Source organism: Ornithodoros turicata, chromosome 3, assembly GCF_037126465.1.
Source record: "Ornithodoros turicata isolate Travis chromosome 3, ASM3712646v1, whole genome shotgun sequence".
NCBI classification, from domain to species: Eukaryota; Metazoa; Arthropoda; class Arachnida; order Ixodida; family Argasidae; genus Ornithodoros; species Ornithodoros turicata.
The window spans coordinates 71,531,295-71,547,723 of record NC_088203.1 but is presented as its reverse complement, the minus strand read 5'-3'; the positions used below and the strand labels follow the sequence as shown (position 1 = coordinate 71,547,723).

General features: G+C 46.8%; 1 long non-coding RNA gene across 2 annotated transcripts in view; it reads left to right on the top strand.

The window, feature by feature from the left end:
- Positions 1–16,429, top strand: part of LOC135387294 (uncharacterized) — a 36,421-nt gene continuing 19,992 nt past the window's right edge. For both annotated transcript variants that reach the window (XR_010421022.1, XR_010421021.1), the window contains exons 1-4: positions 1–112; positions 3,573–3,620; positions 13,211–13,244; positions 15,138–15,167. This is a non-coding gene — a long non-coding RNA (uncharacterized LOC135387294). The remainder of the gene's footprint in view (positions 113–3,572; positions 3,621–13,210; positions 13,245–15,137; positions 15,168–16,429) is intronic.

Sequence of the window (16,429 nt, the reverse complement as noted above, 5' to 3'; positions counted from 1 at the left end):
CACCTGCACGAGACCGCTCGAGCACCGCGAGCAGAATATTTTAGTCATCCGTCGCATTGGTTCAGTTACCCGTTGTGAACCCGTCGCAGTGAAAATGATCGAATACACCGTGGTGAGTATAGTCTTTTCGGAATCCTCAAGTGTGGAACGACTTCTGCATAGTTTTATTTATTTTTACTGCTTTCGTAGTTTGTGATATAACGAACCGTCACTCAGAACCATATCGTTCCTCCTCCCTGGTTTGTTAAAACGCGTCGCGGTACTACTTTGGATATATTAGTTTAACGCATACCGTTCACTACCACAAACACAAACGAGACGAGAACTACATAGTCCTGTATGGCGCTTCATCCTGATCATAGTCCGTTCTTCGAATGTTCCATAAGCCGCTTCCTTTGCCATGCCACGTTCTAGACGTAGAAGCTGTTTAGCTGTAAACGGACCTTAAAAGCTTGGCAATCGATGACACTGTGGGATATAGGTGTGTGAAGCCCGCCCAATCATTCAATTTCTTGGAGATATTATGGCCTTCCTTTCTGTGAGTTCGCGTTAACTGGTGCAGAAACGTGTTGTCTGTATCCCGGATTTTCAACGTTTCGGGTTGTCGTGTCTGATCGGTTAAGCATCCCAACCGCGACGCCTTTTTGGAAATCCCGAGACCGTATTCTTGTTCAGTCGCATGGCGTTCGGAACGCCGACACGATGCTTTACCACGTGCAGGATTCAGCGTGCGGGACAACGATGCCGTTCTCTAGAGTAATTGGTATAGATAATTTTACGCTTTTGCGTCCGGTCTGGCAAAACACCAAATGACATCGGTCCTATCCATTACTCGTTGAAAATGGAAAGCGTATCCTGACCTTAATTCGGTCATGTCTTTTGTCGCAAAAATGCTTACGACCACTGCGTTCCACAAATCATTTGTGATAGCGGTACTCAATAAATGCTGAAAACGTTTCCTTGAAAGTGCAGGGCATCCAATCGACAGATCGATGCTGCGATTGGACACTTTCAAGGTGACGTCACCCAGCGGTGTGCTAAAACTACTTTTCAAAATGAACTTCACCGCATAGCAGGCTCGTAGCCAAGCATCGTTCCCGAATATGACAATCCCCTGATTCACGTTCTCTCCCCTGATTGTTTTTTTCTATTTTTTTATTTACAGAAACTACTAACGTCCTCTGGACGTCATTGTAGGAGTGAATACATTGAGAAACATGTATCTTTCAGAAAAAAAAAGAAAGATAGAAAAATCAAAAACAACAACACACGACATCAAAATATATACATTATACTTGGCTAAGATGGCCATTCACAGATTACACAAATATGATTGAAGCTCTGAAACAAAAGCAGATGCCGATTGGGACGTGACAATACTGTCCGGTAATTCGTTCCATTCATTAATAACCCGTACAAAGTAAGAGTACCTGAAGCAGTCATTGCGATAGCTTATAGGTGTAATATGCCTAGAATGTTTGTTTCTTTGAATTCTTGTTGAATGGTAGGATACATATTTGTGCGCGTCAAGCTTACTGTTTTCTCCCAACAACACGAAAAAGAACTTTAATCTAGCAATTTTAGATCTCTCCGACAGAGGGGGAAGTTGCGAGCGCTCCAAAAGTTCAGCTGTACTTTGATCGCGTTTGTAGTTACGGCTAAACCTGACGGCGCGCCTCTGTACCTGTTCTAGCCTGTAACAGAGTTCCTGAGTAAAAGGAAACCATACAATACTAGCGTATTCCATGATGGGACGCACGATAGATGTGTAGGCTTTAAGCTTAGTATCTTGCGTTGCGTGCCGGAGGGTTCTTTTGAGGCACCAGAGCTTTTGATTTGCCCTAGCTGCTACCATTGTGGTGTGTTTGTTCTTTTCAAGTTTTTTGTTTTGTTGTTTTGTTGTTGTTTTTTTTGTTCAAGTCTTTTGTAAATAATAACCCAAAGTATTTGTGCTCTTCAACTATCTCCAGCGTTTTACCCTTAATATTGTAGGTGAAGTCATAGGATAATTTCTTACGAGTTATACGCATTACGACAGTTTTGTTGGTGTTGATTTCCATCTGCCATGTTTCACACCATTCAAAGTTCAAAGCACTTCCTTTGTTTAACAAATCAGGGGGGAGTGCGCGGTCATTCGAGATGATGGTTGGTTGCAGAAATTGGCACTGTGTATAGCTATGTAGTTGCCGGTATCTGCATTGTAACCGCGAATAGCAATTAGTCTCGCTGTCGACGTCCTCCAGGTGCAGTCATAATTACGAGCACGCAATGCACCTGAAAAAGGTGTCGGAAGTGCCATCCCTGCTCTGCCTTTAAAGGAGCATGCAAGTGACGTCTAACATGACTCCAGAACCCTGCTTCATCTCTGAAGCCGTCCACAAGACGTCACCATGTAAAATATTTTCGACCCTGCGGCATATTGTCACTGTGCAATAAAATACGATACATAAGTCAGTCGCGGGCACAAGCCCCGCGTGAGGTGCCTTTTTTTTTTTTTTTTTTTCACGGCTCACGCGCCGCCTTTACATACTTGAGCTGTGCCGTTGGACGTCACTGGTCACGTGCCGGATTCCATGATACGTCACGACGTCTTCTGCTTCGGCGATGAGCTCTGTAGATGTGGAGAGGTTTTTGTTTAAAGGTGTGCGGAACAGAGCCTTGCGCGTGCTCTGTAGATTGTCTCCGCTTGTCGTTCTTTCTCAGGAGCTCGTTTTACCCGTTGCAGAAGACGTCGCAGCGAAAAAAATATTTTTGGGGTCACTTCCATGCTCCTTTATTGCGTGCATTGCATGCATTTTGTTGGGCAAATTAAGATTACATTTTGATCATGTAAAGTGAGGTTTTTAAGTCACCAGACAAGAGATCATGAGCGCGCCGCCACTGCAAACGTTCTAACCGCTGTAGACAATCATCTTGAATGACATTGTTCTCAAACCTGATTTATTGAACGTTGTCATATTCGGGATGATGGCGAACCATCATCCCGAACAACGTCATTTGTCATTTGTCAACGTCATTTGTCGTCATTTGTGATAGTGGTTGGCTACGAGCGTGCCATGTGGTGAAGTTCGTTTTTAATAGTGTAGCCAACGATAATCTTGAATGACAGTTTTCAAACCTGATTTATTGAACGTTGCCATATCCGGGATGATGGTTGACTGCAGTCTTAAATACTCTCTAGAGCAGTGTCGTCGTATCACAGATGAAAAGCCAGCTTCTCAGAATGAGTAAAATGAGATTCTCCTCGTCATGCAACGCCTTTCCTTTAAGCTTCCCGTTAGATGTTAGTTGTAACGTCTCCGTGTGCCACGGGTGACTCTCAGGTCGTATTTTTATCTACGTTCCACCGAATTACGCCTGGCATAGGAATTTTCTCCGTCGTGTTTTCCGCGAGACAACTGATGTTCTGAGGCTGGAACATATATAGAAAGGACAAATACGTGCAAAGCCTTTATACATCTTTCATGTTTTCCATGTTTTTTTGTTTCTCTTCGTTGATCCGAGTGCTAATGTACATCGTGCATTGATCCACTATTACAGTACAGTACAGTAAAGGTATTTGTACTTTACAGGGCGCCTTTTTGGTCGTTGTACTAATGGTCAAAGGAACCCCGATGCGGGTGAGTTCCTTTACTATACACTATACCAGTGGAGTTCGTGGCTCCCGGCAACAGTATGCAGGGATTTTGTCCAGAATCACAAGCACGGGTTTCCGACATCTAGTATGCAGAATTGAAATAGTGCCCTGTAGGAAGGAGGGGGTCGTCCCCAAACAATGGTGACGATGTAGCTGCGATTTGGAAAAGTCATTGCTACGGTGCTCACGAGATGGGCTGTCAATGCGCCCTATGTGACTAGACGACGTCAACTTGTAGGGTGTCCTATCAGCATATGTAGCGGACACAAGACCGACAAGTTGAACGAGCACGAGAAGTGTTTAAAGGGAGACTCCGGGGCAATCCGAAACTACTATAATGACTGTGTAAATAAGCTCGGTACATTCTTCTGGAGTGATAAAGAAAGTTGGCCTGGCAGTCGGTGACTCGGTAGTTGCCAAAAGGCTTGCGAAGCTCAAAAGCAGCATTCCGGGACACCCCCAACCCGGCTTGACCTGATAGCAGAGGACTACACAAGGAAGCTAAGTTTACAGGGTGGTGCTTGAGTATACGTGAGGAGGAACAGATTTGAGGAAAGGAAGAGGAAGACATATCTGAGGTGAACAATTCCCTTTTCGCGCCCTGACCTGATAACAACACCGATAATACGCCCGGGAGCTTTCGCGTAAGAGAAAGAATAAGACGTGATGTACAGGTCCCGACAAAATTTTATGGAACACGAGAGCGGCGTATTTTTTCCTCGGTACGACACCTTAGGGGCAAGCGGAAGCTGGCGAAATCAGGCCAGTTCACTGCCTCAGAGGGGTGGACGACTGCGCTCTTAGCTACACACAGCGGTAGTTTCGGTACGACTGCTATTGTAAGTGCCCGCGAAGGGAGTTGGATTTAACTGTTCTTCTCGTCAACAACTCGTGACCAATCAATCAATTATCAATGTCAGCGTCAATTGGTTATCAGCTCGTCACGCGTCGTCCATAATAAAGCGACTTTCACTCTTTCTTTCTTTCTCTTTCACACTTTCTTTCTCTTGTCTACATATCATAGCTTTCCAATACAAGTAATACAACGTAAAGTGTTGCCACCATGATTCATCTTTGTTATCACGATGGTAGCGACGAGCTCCCCCAAGCAGCACAATGTACTGAAAGTCGATTGCAATAGGGGTGGACGGGTATAGGTGGAAGACCTTGAACAGACTCTTGAAACTAAGAAACATTGATAAGACACATACCGTCCACCTCTATCACACTCGACTTTCAGTACATTGTGCTGCTTGGGCCCTGTCTCAACAATAGTTGAATCACGTGTTGTTGGCGAGCACAACAGTAAAATCCAACTCACTTCGCGGGCACATGCAACAGTAATCATACCGAAACTACCGCTGTGTGTCGCTAAGAGCGCAGTCGTCCACCCCTCTGAGGCAGTGAAATAGCCTGATTTCGCCAGCTTCCGCTTGCCGCTAGGGTGTCGTACCAAGGAGAAAATACACCGCTCGCGTGTTCAGTAAACTTTTGTCGGGGCCTGTACAACTGTGCGAACGAGCATGAGACTTTCCAGATATCAGGAGATTGCCGGATGAAATTGGTAGGTTGGCGCCTGTGATAGCCTCCTGAACGACAAATTGACTAAATGCGAGTTCTAAAAGTGCAGCAAGGACAACAGCTACGGTCCGCAGACGATACACAGACTACGTAGTTTTATGATGATACCGTCAGTATCAAGTTGGTATCAATTACGATAGTTATTAGTTGGTAGTATTTGGTAGTTGGTAGTTATTACGAGCTAAAATAGAGGAAACTGACAATTCGGCGCCAGTGAGTGCCACTTAGGCGATTTGACCAAACTCTACTTCGCAAGAGAGAAACTGATGTTCTGAGGCTGGAACAACATAGGGGGGACAGATACAAACAAGCCTCAAGTTGCCTAAGAAATCGCAGGCTGTAGCAAGGGAAACAGGTATGGGACGCGGACTCATAGCTATTAATCATGGACACAGACTACACAATTAAATGATGACATATTCGATATCACGTTTATATCCAGAGTTATTACTAAATGAAATGGAAGATATGGACAATATGGCGTCTTCCGAGTGCTGTGGCGATGCGAGTGGTGGCGTCTGCGAGTGGCAATGAATTGATGAAACGCCACTTCGTTGGGCCAGAGATATGGGTGCAGAACTAAATACATTCAGAATCGAGGGCGTGTATATTCCCAAATCCCAGCAGTGGGTAGAAATCACGGAGTAAGAAGAGAAGCAGGTGAAACTGCCTATAGGGACCGTGCGACACCTACAGGGGGCGCGCTGCTCCGTCGCGACAGCGCCGCCAGTGGCGGTCTTGGACGTATCCGACGTGATACCACGCCGCCCGTTCTATGCATTCTCAAGTGGAACCGTAGCTTGCGTGGCGACCTCCGTAATTAGAAGGGCAAATTTTTGAAGTGCAAATAATGTGGAACCTTTCTGGGGCGCGAACGAAGAGAATGGAGACAAACTGCACAGAAGCAACCACCGTATTTATAATGCATCTAACAGTACGGAAGTACGGAAACAGCCACTCGCGTCTGCCCGGTCAAAACACCTGTAAGTGATACGTCGAGAGGATGGTTATTTGACTCCTCACAAAATGGCTTGCTAGCGAAGGTTATATACGTGTATTCCTCTGACTCCAGCCATTTGTAATATGTTTTTGACTGAGTCTTGTATTCCTTTCGTCGTCTTTGCACACACATAGCTTCGTCACTGAAATTTACATCGTGCGTCCGTTTTATCCATACAAATAAACACGTGGGGTCACAACTTATTGCCTGAACTTGTACTGCAGTTTTTCCAGTATCTTCAGATACAATAACTCTAAAGAGATCCTCAAAGAAGAAAGTATGTGAGTTTTTACCTCGGCTACCCCCGTAAGCTTGCGGGACGAGAGCTGTGAAATGGTCGGTGAGTAAATAGTAAACCTTTTGGACAACATAGAACTTCTGTTCTCACTGTGAGACTCGTCATACCGAGAGCAATATCGGCTCTGGGCACTGGCGATGAAACACCTCAATCATTATCTCGAAGTAGGTTGCCGTTTGGTCGGTGCATTTGATGGTGATACAGTATCCAGCGGCGTTTCACCGTCACGAAAGTGGCAACTGTAAATCATTGATCATTTTGCAGGTCCTCATTCAGTTTCATTGAAACTAGAACAAAAGAAATAGAATATATTCGCTCATGTTGTGCACACCTCATGCAATGGCGGAACGCGCGTCACAAACGCTATTCGCTGCGAGTCTAGTGACCTCGGTGGTATTGGAAGCGTAGAAATCACGAGAAATGAAACATCTGGTCCCTAATGAAGAGTTCTTTTAGGTGCTGGCACAGTTAGCGATGCTGTGGCAAAAAAGATACCCGCACTTCACATGTAAACAAAGCTGGCTACCCGGCGGCTATCACGCAAGGTACTTTCTCCGGAGGCCGCATCGCGGCGCCACCAGTTTGTCGCACAGTCCCTCGCGATGCGGCCTCCGGAGAAAGTACCTTGCGTGATAGCCGCCGGGTAGCCAGCTTTGTTTACATGTGAAGTGCGGGTATCTTTTTTGCCACAGCATCGCTAACTGTGCCAGCACCTAAAAGAACTCTTCATTAGGGACCAGATGTTTCATTTCTCGTGATTTCTACGCTTCCAATACCACCGAGGTCACTAGACTCGCAGCGAATAGCGTTTGTGACGCGCGTTCCGCCATTGCATGAGGTGTGCACAACATGAGCGAATATATTCTATTTCTTTTGTTCTAGTTTCAATGAAACTGAATGAGGACCTGCAAAATGATCAATGATTTACAGTTGCCACTTTCGTGACGGTGAAACGCCGCTGGATACTGTATCACCATCAAATGCACCGACCAAACGGCAACCTACTTCGAGATAATGATTGAGGTGTTTCATCGCCAGTGCCCAGAGCCGATATTGCTCTCGGTATGACGAGTCTCACAGTGAGAACAGAAGTTCTATGTTGTCCAAAAGGTTTACTATTTACTCACCGACCATTTCACAGCTCTCGTCCCGCAAGCTTACGGGGGTAGCCGAGGTAAAAACTCACATACTTTCTTCTTTGAGGATCTCTTTAGAGTTATTGTATCTGAAGATACTGGAAAAACTGCAGTACAAGTTCAGGCAATAAGTTGTGACCCCACGTGTTTATTTGTATGGATAAAACGGACGCACGATGTAAATTTCAGTGACGAAGCTATGTGTGTGCAAAGACGACGAAAGGAATACAAGACTCAGTCAAAAACATATTACAAATGGCTGGAGTCAGAGGAATACACGTATATAACCTTCGCTAGCAAGCCATTTTGTGAGGAGTCAAATAACCATCCTCTCGACGTATCACTTACAGGTGTTTTGACCGGGCAGACGCGAGTGGCTGTTTCCGTACTTCCGTACTGTTAGATGCATTATAAATACGGTGGTTGCTTCTGTGCAGTTTGTCTCCATTCTCTTCGTTCGCGCCCCAGAAAGGTTCCACATTATTTGCACTTCAAAAATTTGCCCTTCTAATTACGGAGGTCGCCACGCAAGCTACGGTTCCACTTGAGAATGCATAGAACGGGCGGCGTGGTATCACGTCGGATACGTCCAAGACCGCCACTGGCGGCGCTGTCGCGACGGAGCAGCGCGCCCCCTGTAGGTGTCGCACGGTCCCTATAGAAGCAAGCGCCGGCGCTCGACCAGAGACTCACGTTGGGGGAGAGAAAAAAGGCAGTTGCTGACTTTACGCGACAGATGGCACGGCGGCGCTGTCTTCCATTTTGCGCTTTTACATGGAAGGCTACGGGGAAAGCAGTGCTTTTCGCGAGTCGGTACGGCGGCCTCTACGGATGATGACTAACTAATGAACGTGAACGATGTTTGTCTTGGCACGCTTGTCAACTACGTAGCGCTTCTTGTTTAGCGAAACCAACGGAAACAATTTCGTTCTCTTGCGTCTCGGTTCTCTTGAGCAGACGACAGGAGCACTATGATCGCGTAAGCGTTTCATTTTCTTCTTTTCTAGCGTTTAAGTCACGTGCTTTCACGTGTTTTAGTCACGCCGCCGGACAAGCGACAGTATCACGTGACCGCATGCTTCGGTAATTCTGCGTCCTCGTGCAACAGATGGCAGTGCGGGTCGGGCCGCCGAGCGCGCGCTCCTCGTACATTCTCTGGTCGCGGGAGAGAGTGAAGTTTCATCTCCTAGTCTTCTTACTCCGTGGTAGGAATACAGAAGGTCGCCGATACACGAGTAGGTGAAATAGAGAACCCTGAGCGAATTTTATTTTACTGTATTTACAACAACACAAGAACAGACAATTGCAACAGATGATGCAGTTTCTAACTAAAGTCCCATGTCAGATTTTGCCTTCCGCAGGAAGGAAAATTTGATTGGCTGAAGTGTGAGAAAGGAAAATCAGTGAAACGCGTTCGGTAGTGTATTATTGCATCTCTGAATGCCAATGCACGTCTCCCCCCCCCCCCCCCATCCTAGAAAGGAAACATTTCCGTGATGTGATCCAGCGGGTGAAAGTGTTTCTACCGAGGCAAGATTTGCCCCTTGCATCGGATGCACCATACGGATCTTGTTGTATTGTTTTTTTAATTGCGTGTTAGCGCCGCGAAGTAACTGCGGCTATGAGCGCCGTACAGACGTTGACGTTATGCGTGGAAAATGTAAGGTGCTCCAAAAATAAATGCATAGCAATCAGCGAGTTGAGATCAGCTTGAAACGAAACGGTAACGCGTTTGATGGCGCGACCCGTTCCTTTAGTCCCAGACTGTACCTTTCAACTTGGCCTCCAATGTTTATTGTAGATTTCCAATAACCAGTTGTATGGATCCATGGCATGAAGACTGGCATGGCATTGAGCATAGCCTGTATAGGAAAGTAGAAACTGGAACAGGGTAGAATATCGCCAGCGGCGATTAGACACCCCAATTTAAAAAATAACGCTAAACAAGTGCTACGCGCCCTCGAGTATATTATTTATTTCTCGCTTAAGATAAGCAATGCTTAGATCGGGGTAATCAGGGCTCACACACGCGGGCTACATTTCAGCAGTCAGCTATTCTAGCTGTGCCCCGAGGTCTCTTGACCACTAAATAGAATAAAACTGCCCCCCCCCCACCCCCAATAAGGAAGAATTAGAAATGAATGGAGTGACCAGGTTTTCAGGCATTGTTTTTACCCTTGTTCGGTGTAGTGCTTCTCCTGTCGACGTTATGAAGTACATTCGAGCAGTTCTTGTGACTCATGAACCTCAACAAGTAGTTATAGCGATCTGGTCTGGACGTGCACTACGCTGTAAGTAATATGATATAATAGTGGAGACAAGTGCAGAGAATGGCATAATCTTAATTATTATACTAAGTTTATGGGCTTTCAGCATAACAGCAGAATCTCCGGATATCATGCGCGAAAGACTATACGGGGCACAGAGAGGCGCAGAGAAAAAAAAAAAGAAGAAAAAAATATAGATGGAGTAAAGTACGAGGGTAAAATTTTAATTATCTCTTTCCCTGGCAGCGAGGCCCCTTGTATCATGCTTCCAATGACATATCATGAATGGCTGCAGCTATGCCCTTCTACTGGGATTGTAACAGAGGCTACCGCAAAATACAGAAAATGGGGGAGCAGAGCCCTTTAAAACGGTCATATACGTATTCGCAGCGGTTTATACTATTGCCATTCTACTGGAATTATAACGGACGCGGCCGCAAACTCCATAAATGGTTCCAGCAGAGCCCTTTAAAACTGACAAAAAGCCATTTAATCATGGTGGCAGACATTTTACACACTGTTGCGGTTTCGGGTCCGAGCGGTCTGGTGCCGGGGGTAGTCAGGCAGGGGTCCGTTACGGGAAACACAACGAGGTTTATTTACATGTTCGAAGACTCGAAGTGAACAGACAGAGGAGCCCTGAAGGTCTCCCCTTTTATATACAGTCTAGCATCAACACGTGACACCGTTTACAATAGAGCACACTGGTTGTACATGGTGGTGTGTCCTTGCAGCGCGGCGTTTGTCTTCACCTTCAATGTCCGCTTAGCTCTACAGAAGGCAATGGTGATCAGACAGACAGTCTGGCTCGGAAGGTCGCTCGTCGACTGGATGGCCAGCGGGAAGAATGGACACATTATCCCCTGCACGGTTTTGCCTTATTTGGCTGTCTGGATGGCTGGCGGGAAGAAGGGATGTCCCTCGTGAACAAATTTGGAACCCGAGAAAGGGACAGAGGAGGGACGACACGACACGTTCTCGAACACAGCAAACCCTTTAATAACAGCAACACCTACGTGCCCAACAACTTCCGAATTGGTGGCGAGCGAGCAACCGACGCCACACTTACACAATTTCCCCTCGTGACAACCTCACACAGGGCCACACAATCACACAATCTGGCCACAGGGTCCCGAACAGAATCTAGGACACTTGTCTCGTCGAAGGCCGGGGAACAATTATTACAAAGTCTAAGATGGGCGACAAGTTCGGAATTCCCAGACAACGACTCCGCATTTCTCTTGTGTTCGCTGAGCCGAGTGTTTAGACACCGTCTAGTCTGACCTACATAACAAAACCCATAACCTAGCGGTATACAATACACCACATTTTTTGCACAGGTCACGAAAGCATTTTTGTGAGCAATACCACAGCCGGAGTTCTGTGAGAGGAAAGGGGCAAGTTTTGAGGGACGACACACATTTGAGAAAACAACCTGAATGTTAAATCTACGTGCGGCAGCCAAAATGTTGTGTGATACGGAATGATAGTACGGGAAACAAACACCAGGGGCGGATTACTGGCCACTTGTCGGTGCGTAGCGCAGCGTCGTCTCCATAGTAACGCGTGCTGCACGTGACCCGCTTCGTCGTGAGAAGGAAGAAGTTACCTTACTCGCAGCCTGCCACCGTCGCCGGGTGTGTGGCGTTCGTAGCCATTGGGCGAGAAGGTCAGCCGACGCAAAACGCTGCGCTGTTCGTCGTTGAAAATGGCGCTTGTGTATGCGTTTCTAGAGGACCAAGGAGCCACTTCAGTGCAGTCAACGAGGACATTTCGTGCTCACAAGGATGTCTTCACGTCGTTGTCGGAAGAGCAGTTTGTTTCCTTCTTCCGACTGTCCAAAGCCTCGTGTATACACATACAGGATGTATATGGAAACATTGACATACACATCGAGTGTTCCCCATATAGGGAATGTTATGCACCCGCATTAGCTGAGTTAGTGTGTATGTAACCCACCATTGTGAAATTAACTCCGTCTTGCACAAGCATGACATTTCTTTATTTATGAAATATTTGGACACTGCAATAAAAAAAAAAACTAGCAATACTTGCGCTATTCATTTGTATGCCTTTTCTGCAGAAGCTTGTGCGCAAAATATTGTGATATTGCAGCCAGTGCCTGCGGGAATGAGCCAGCACATATTTTATTGTCCGTATTGTTAGTAACTCTTTCATTGGGCATACTTGGCATAGGCGATCAAGGCTTCCTACGGTCCGCCGTTGTTGTTCCACGATTCTCCTTCGTTCTTCAAGGAGTTGGTGGACATTGATGGTGGCACCTGTCTCCTCCTCCGTCGACATCTGCCTCCGCTCCGCACATTTTGAGCTTGGCTGCTTGTTGTAGCCGGCAACTCTCTGGAAGCCTCAGCAGGCTGTGTAGTCCTGAGCTGTTACCCGAATCACTGCTTAGTTTAGTTGTAGAACTAAAAAGGAGGAGGAGATCACTCGACAAGCTCAGCAAGCACACCGTAAGTCCACCAAATAACTTTATCCTCGTCAGTATAGCAATCTTCCACGCGGCGTATAGTGCACAGATCACCTTCCTCGTCTTCTACGAATGTAATGCTAAAATAAAAAAACGCAATTAATCCTCAACACATGTGTCGCGTGAAAAGAAAAAGAGACAGCTCCGAGCACCGAAGGATTCCCTTCGAGCCGGCGACGGCAGCAGACGACACTGCACTGCATTCGCATTGGCTGATTCGTGTCTTACGTGCTCATCTAGCGAAGTATGTGCAAGAAGGTTTCTTTCCACGCGGTAATAAAATTTATATTTCTTAGAGGTAAATACAAAGTAAGTTAATGACGTCAAATTTAGGCTTTTTGCTTGACAGACTTGCGTCTGCCACCGAGAGTAGCGTCATTGCTCCTCGCGCCGACGAGGCTCGCCTACCCAGCGGACGACGGTGGCCTTACTGACCACTTCAGATCGTGCGTCTGCAGCGCGCGCTTGCCCGACGGTGGGCGTTGCCACGTTAGGCCGACGCACCGATGCAATGGCCAGTAATCCGCCCCAGGTTGCCACCACCCTCTTCCGTGGCTGAATCCGCAATCCTGGCATCAACAGGCGGACACCCTACACACTAATGATGATGATGATGCCACGAGTAATTTACCCAGAATTCCATCGATGGCGATGTGTCAAGGGGGGTCGCAGTAGGCAGGCTACTATTTTTTTTTTTTTTTTGGGGAGGTGTTTCACGGGTTTCTGGGTTCTACTGCACGTCCAAGACGGTGTTCTAGAGCACATGCCCAGAGTTCTCTCTAATCATTGTCATTCTGTTTCAGTTAATCCGGTGCATTATAAGTACGTTACGGCAAGGTGAGTGCTGGTACCATGTCGTATTTGTTGCGAATGGAGTTGTTGCATGGGAGTTGCTATTGCCTTCCCTAATGCCATGTGATCGTCATACAGCAAATAGGCCGGTACCCACATGCTGTAGAGATGTGTAGGAACCACTTGGCGCGCGTATGCATGCCGCCCCAGCTATACTGCCTCCGCCCGCGACTCTCCAAAGCGATATCTCTCCAACGCGAGAGCTTCTGGGACCGCGCCTGACAGGATGGCGAACGACAGCGAACTCGAGCGATCCTCGCTGTGCCCTTTAGTAAGTCCCCTCCGTGCCTCGAGACCACATAGAGCAGAGGCGGGCTGGGACCGGGCCTCAGCAAGGAAACAGTCGGGTCCGGCCCGGGCCGGGTGCGGGCCGTAGCAGACGGGCGGCACGGGCCTGAAAATTAAGCCCGTGCAGTGCTCTAGTGTCTGATGTAGGCAGCAGTGACATTCGCAGGTTGAGAAACGTGAGCACAGCTGCGACATGCCTTCCAGGGGGCAGATTCCGCTTACTCCTGATTGGCCGAACATGTGTAGATGCCGCGAAATATCGTGCACTGCGCGATTGCCAAAAAGCGGAAAGCGGAGGTTGCTTTTCCCGCCCATTGGCAAGAGTACCGCAGTCTCCGCATGTGGGTGTGCGGCCTAACGCGTAAAATTCTTACCTCCATGCGGGAGCAGTGACGTTTCGCTTTACCTTGGCCAGACAAAAACACAATTTTTAGGCAATAGGCTACGCACTGTCGGTAAATACAAAACCGGACGCTCTTGTCACGCTCACGTCACCGTCACGCTCTTGTGACGTGAATAACACTGTCAACGTACGTGTCTGAAGGGCAGCGGAGCGCGGAGGCAGTATAGAGCAGAGGTGGGGGGGGGGGGAATGCATTACTTTTGAGTAGTGGGTAATGGTAATGAATTACGTTTTGCCAGCAAGTAATGAGTAATGGTAATGCATTACATTTCGACTGAGTAATGCAGGGTGGCATTACTCATTACTATTGTCGAATGTTCATTGCGCCACGTGAAAATTGGGAACATCCAGGTTTTCTTCAACCCGCCTTTAACAATGAGCACAGGGCAACAAGGAAAGGGAAAGGCGCAGCCTGGGGAATTCTGCAAGAGTTCAACAGTCGGCGGTGTGTCACAAGTGTCTACATGATGATATCATTTGAAGTAAAGGAAAATCAATGAAATAGAAACGTAACCTCTATGAGGGTAATGCGTAACAATTGCTGTAGGGATTCACTGGTTTGGTATGGTACCGTGTTAGCTTCTCAGAGGTAGTTTCTCTGCCAGGACAGACCTGTAGTCTGGGCCTGATCCGCCGGCCCCATAATGCTAGAAAAGGCATGATCTGCAATAAATCTTATCTATAGCTTTTGCCTATCAGACTCGCTTCTGCGGGGATTTAGTGGCACCGATTTGGGGATACTCTGGTGGCTATTGCCTATAGCAAAAAAAAGCAAGGAAAAAAAACCTTATGCATTGCACCTTTGAGGCTTATGCCCTAAAACGTAAATGTAATGCCAGAGTAATGCCATTACTTCGTTGAAGTAATGGCATTACTAATGCATTACTAATATCCAAAAAGTAATGAGTAATGTAATGCATTAGATTTTATACAAGTAATGAGTAATGGTAATGCAAGCACCGCGCTTGCTGCATAGCTGCAGCTCGCGGACGGTTTACACATGTATACCTCATGCCTACCAGCGTCAGTCAGTCGTCTTTATATTGCTGTAGGTTCTGACGATTAGTGCTTTTGTGACGCATCAGCATTGTGTGTGTGAATTGTATACGTGAGCCCAATCTTGCAATCTAGGCGAGCAATGGCAGCGACTATCGCATCTCAGGGTCAATTTACTTTTGTCTTTCTAGAATCTCGTGTCACTTCAACATCTGACCTCGGTAAGTGACATGACTAAGCTGTACAAGTCACTAGTGCTTAATTGTTTCATTACACTGCATTTTCACTTCGCATGAGGAGACTTTAGGGGCATTCCCTCTGAACGCTGGCTTCACCTTACTTCAGAAATGCCTTGTAAGATAAGCAATGCCACAGGTCACAACAGCTGAAAGGGAGGAACTGTTGGGTAGGGCGGGAGAGTAAGCCGGAGGCCCCGTGAAGCGACTTATCATTGTTTCGCTATCCTTCCCCCAGCGCGGTTATTATCATTTTTTGTTTCCCTGATTTTTTTACCAGACGCCCGCTAAGGAAGCTGAAGGTCTAATCTTGTTTCGCCGCTTCGGTTGTACGCCGATTTGAAAGCTCGCTGTTTTCGGGCTCCGGGAGTACAGCTTACGAAAAAGCTTCTGAAACGCTGGTCTCCCAAGCTGTGTTGACGGGATAGGTAGATGGAATACAAAAAGCCCATCACAGGCTTAATCACGAACTGTACACAGCAAGCGTTATTGGCAGGGCTGGATAAAAAACGGATATTGAGTTCATGAGCCCATGTTGCCGCAAGCTCATTTGCAAGCGGCTTTTTAAAAGCGATATCTGGTGGTCGTGTAACCTTCAGGACCCTTACCAAACAATGCGGCCTTTCTAATATGTGACTACAATTCTGCCTATCCTCGTGCTTCCAAAAATCCACCAATAGAGAAAGTTAGTGAGCTAATTTTGGAAATATCCATCTGACACACGAGTACTGTTGGTCATGGAATTTGCACCACGCTGCGTTCGTGCGTATACGAAAACAATGATCATGCCACTCATAATTACGGCATCCAAAGTGTGCGATATTCGATATCCTTTACCCACAAGGAGGACGGCCTCTTGTGGCATGCGGTGTCACCCGGTATTTAAAAAGCTACCTCACCCTTTTATCAATGCTGCTTTTTAAGTGACCAAGAGCAAAATAGCAACGACGTTCTTGCACACTGCATATGCGTCGTGGCGGAAATGACACGACCCACAGTAGCCCACAAAACAATTTGATAGAAGCTTTCTTATATACTCTAATTACTTGCAAGACTTTCGTGCAGTGGTTTCGTTAAGAGGTAGCTAATTAGCAGTCTAATCTACCTTTTTTCGAAAAAATCCAGGTTGCTTATTTATAGGTCGGCGTCGGAAACATTAATATTTTTCACTGCGATTGCCAATGCCTTCATAATGAAGATAAATGCGATTTCGAATAGCTCGTGGTGTGCGCGCACCATTCGAGTTT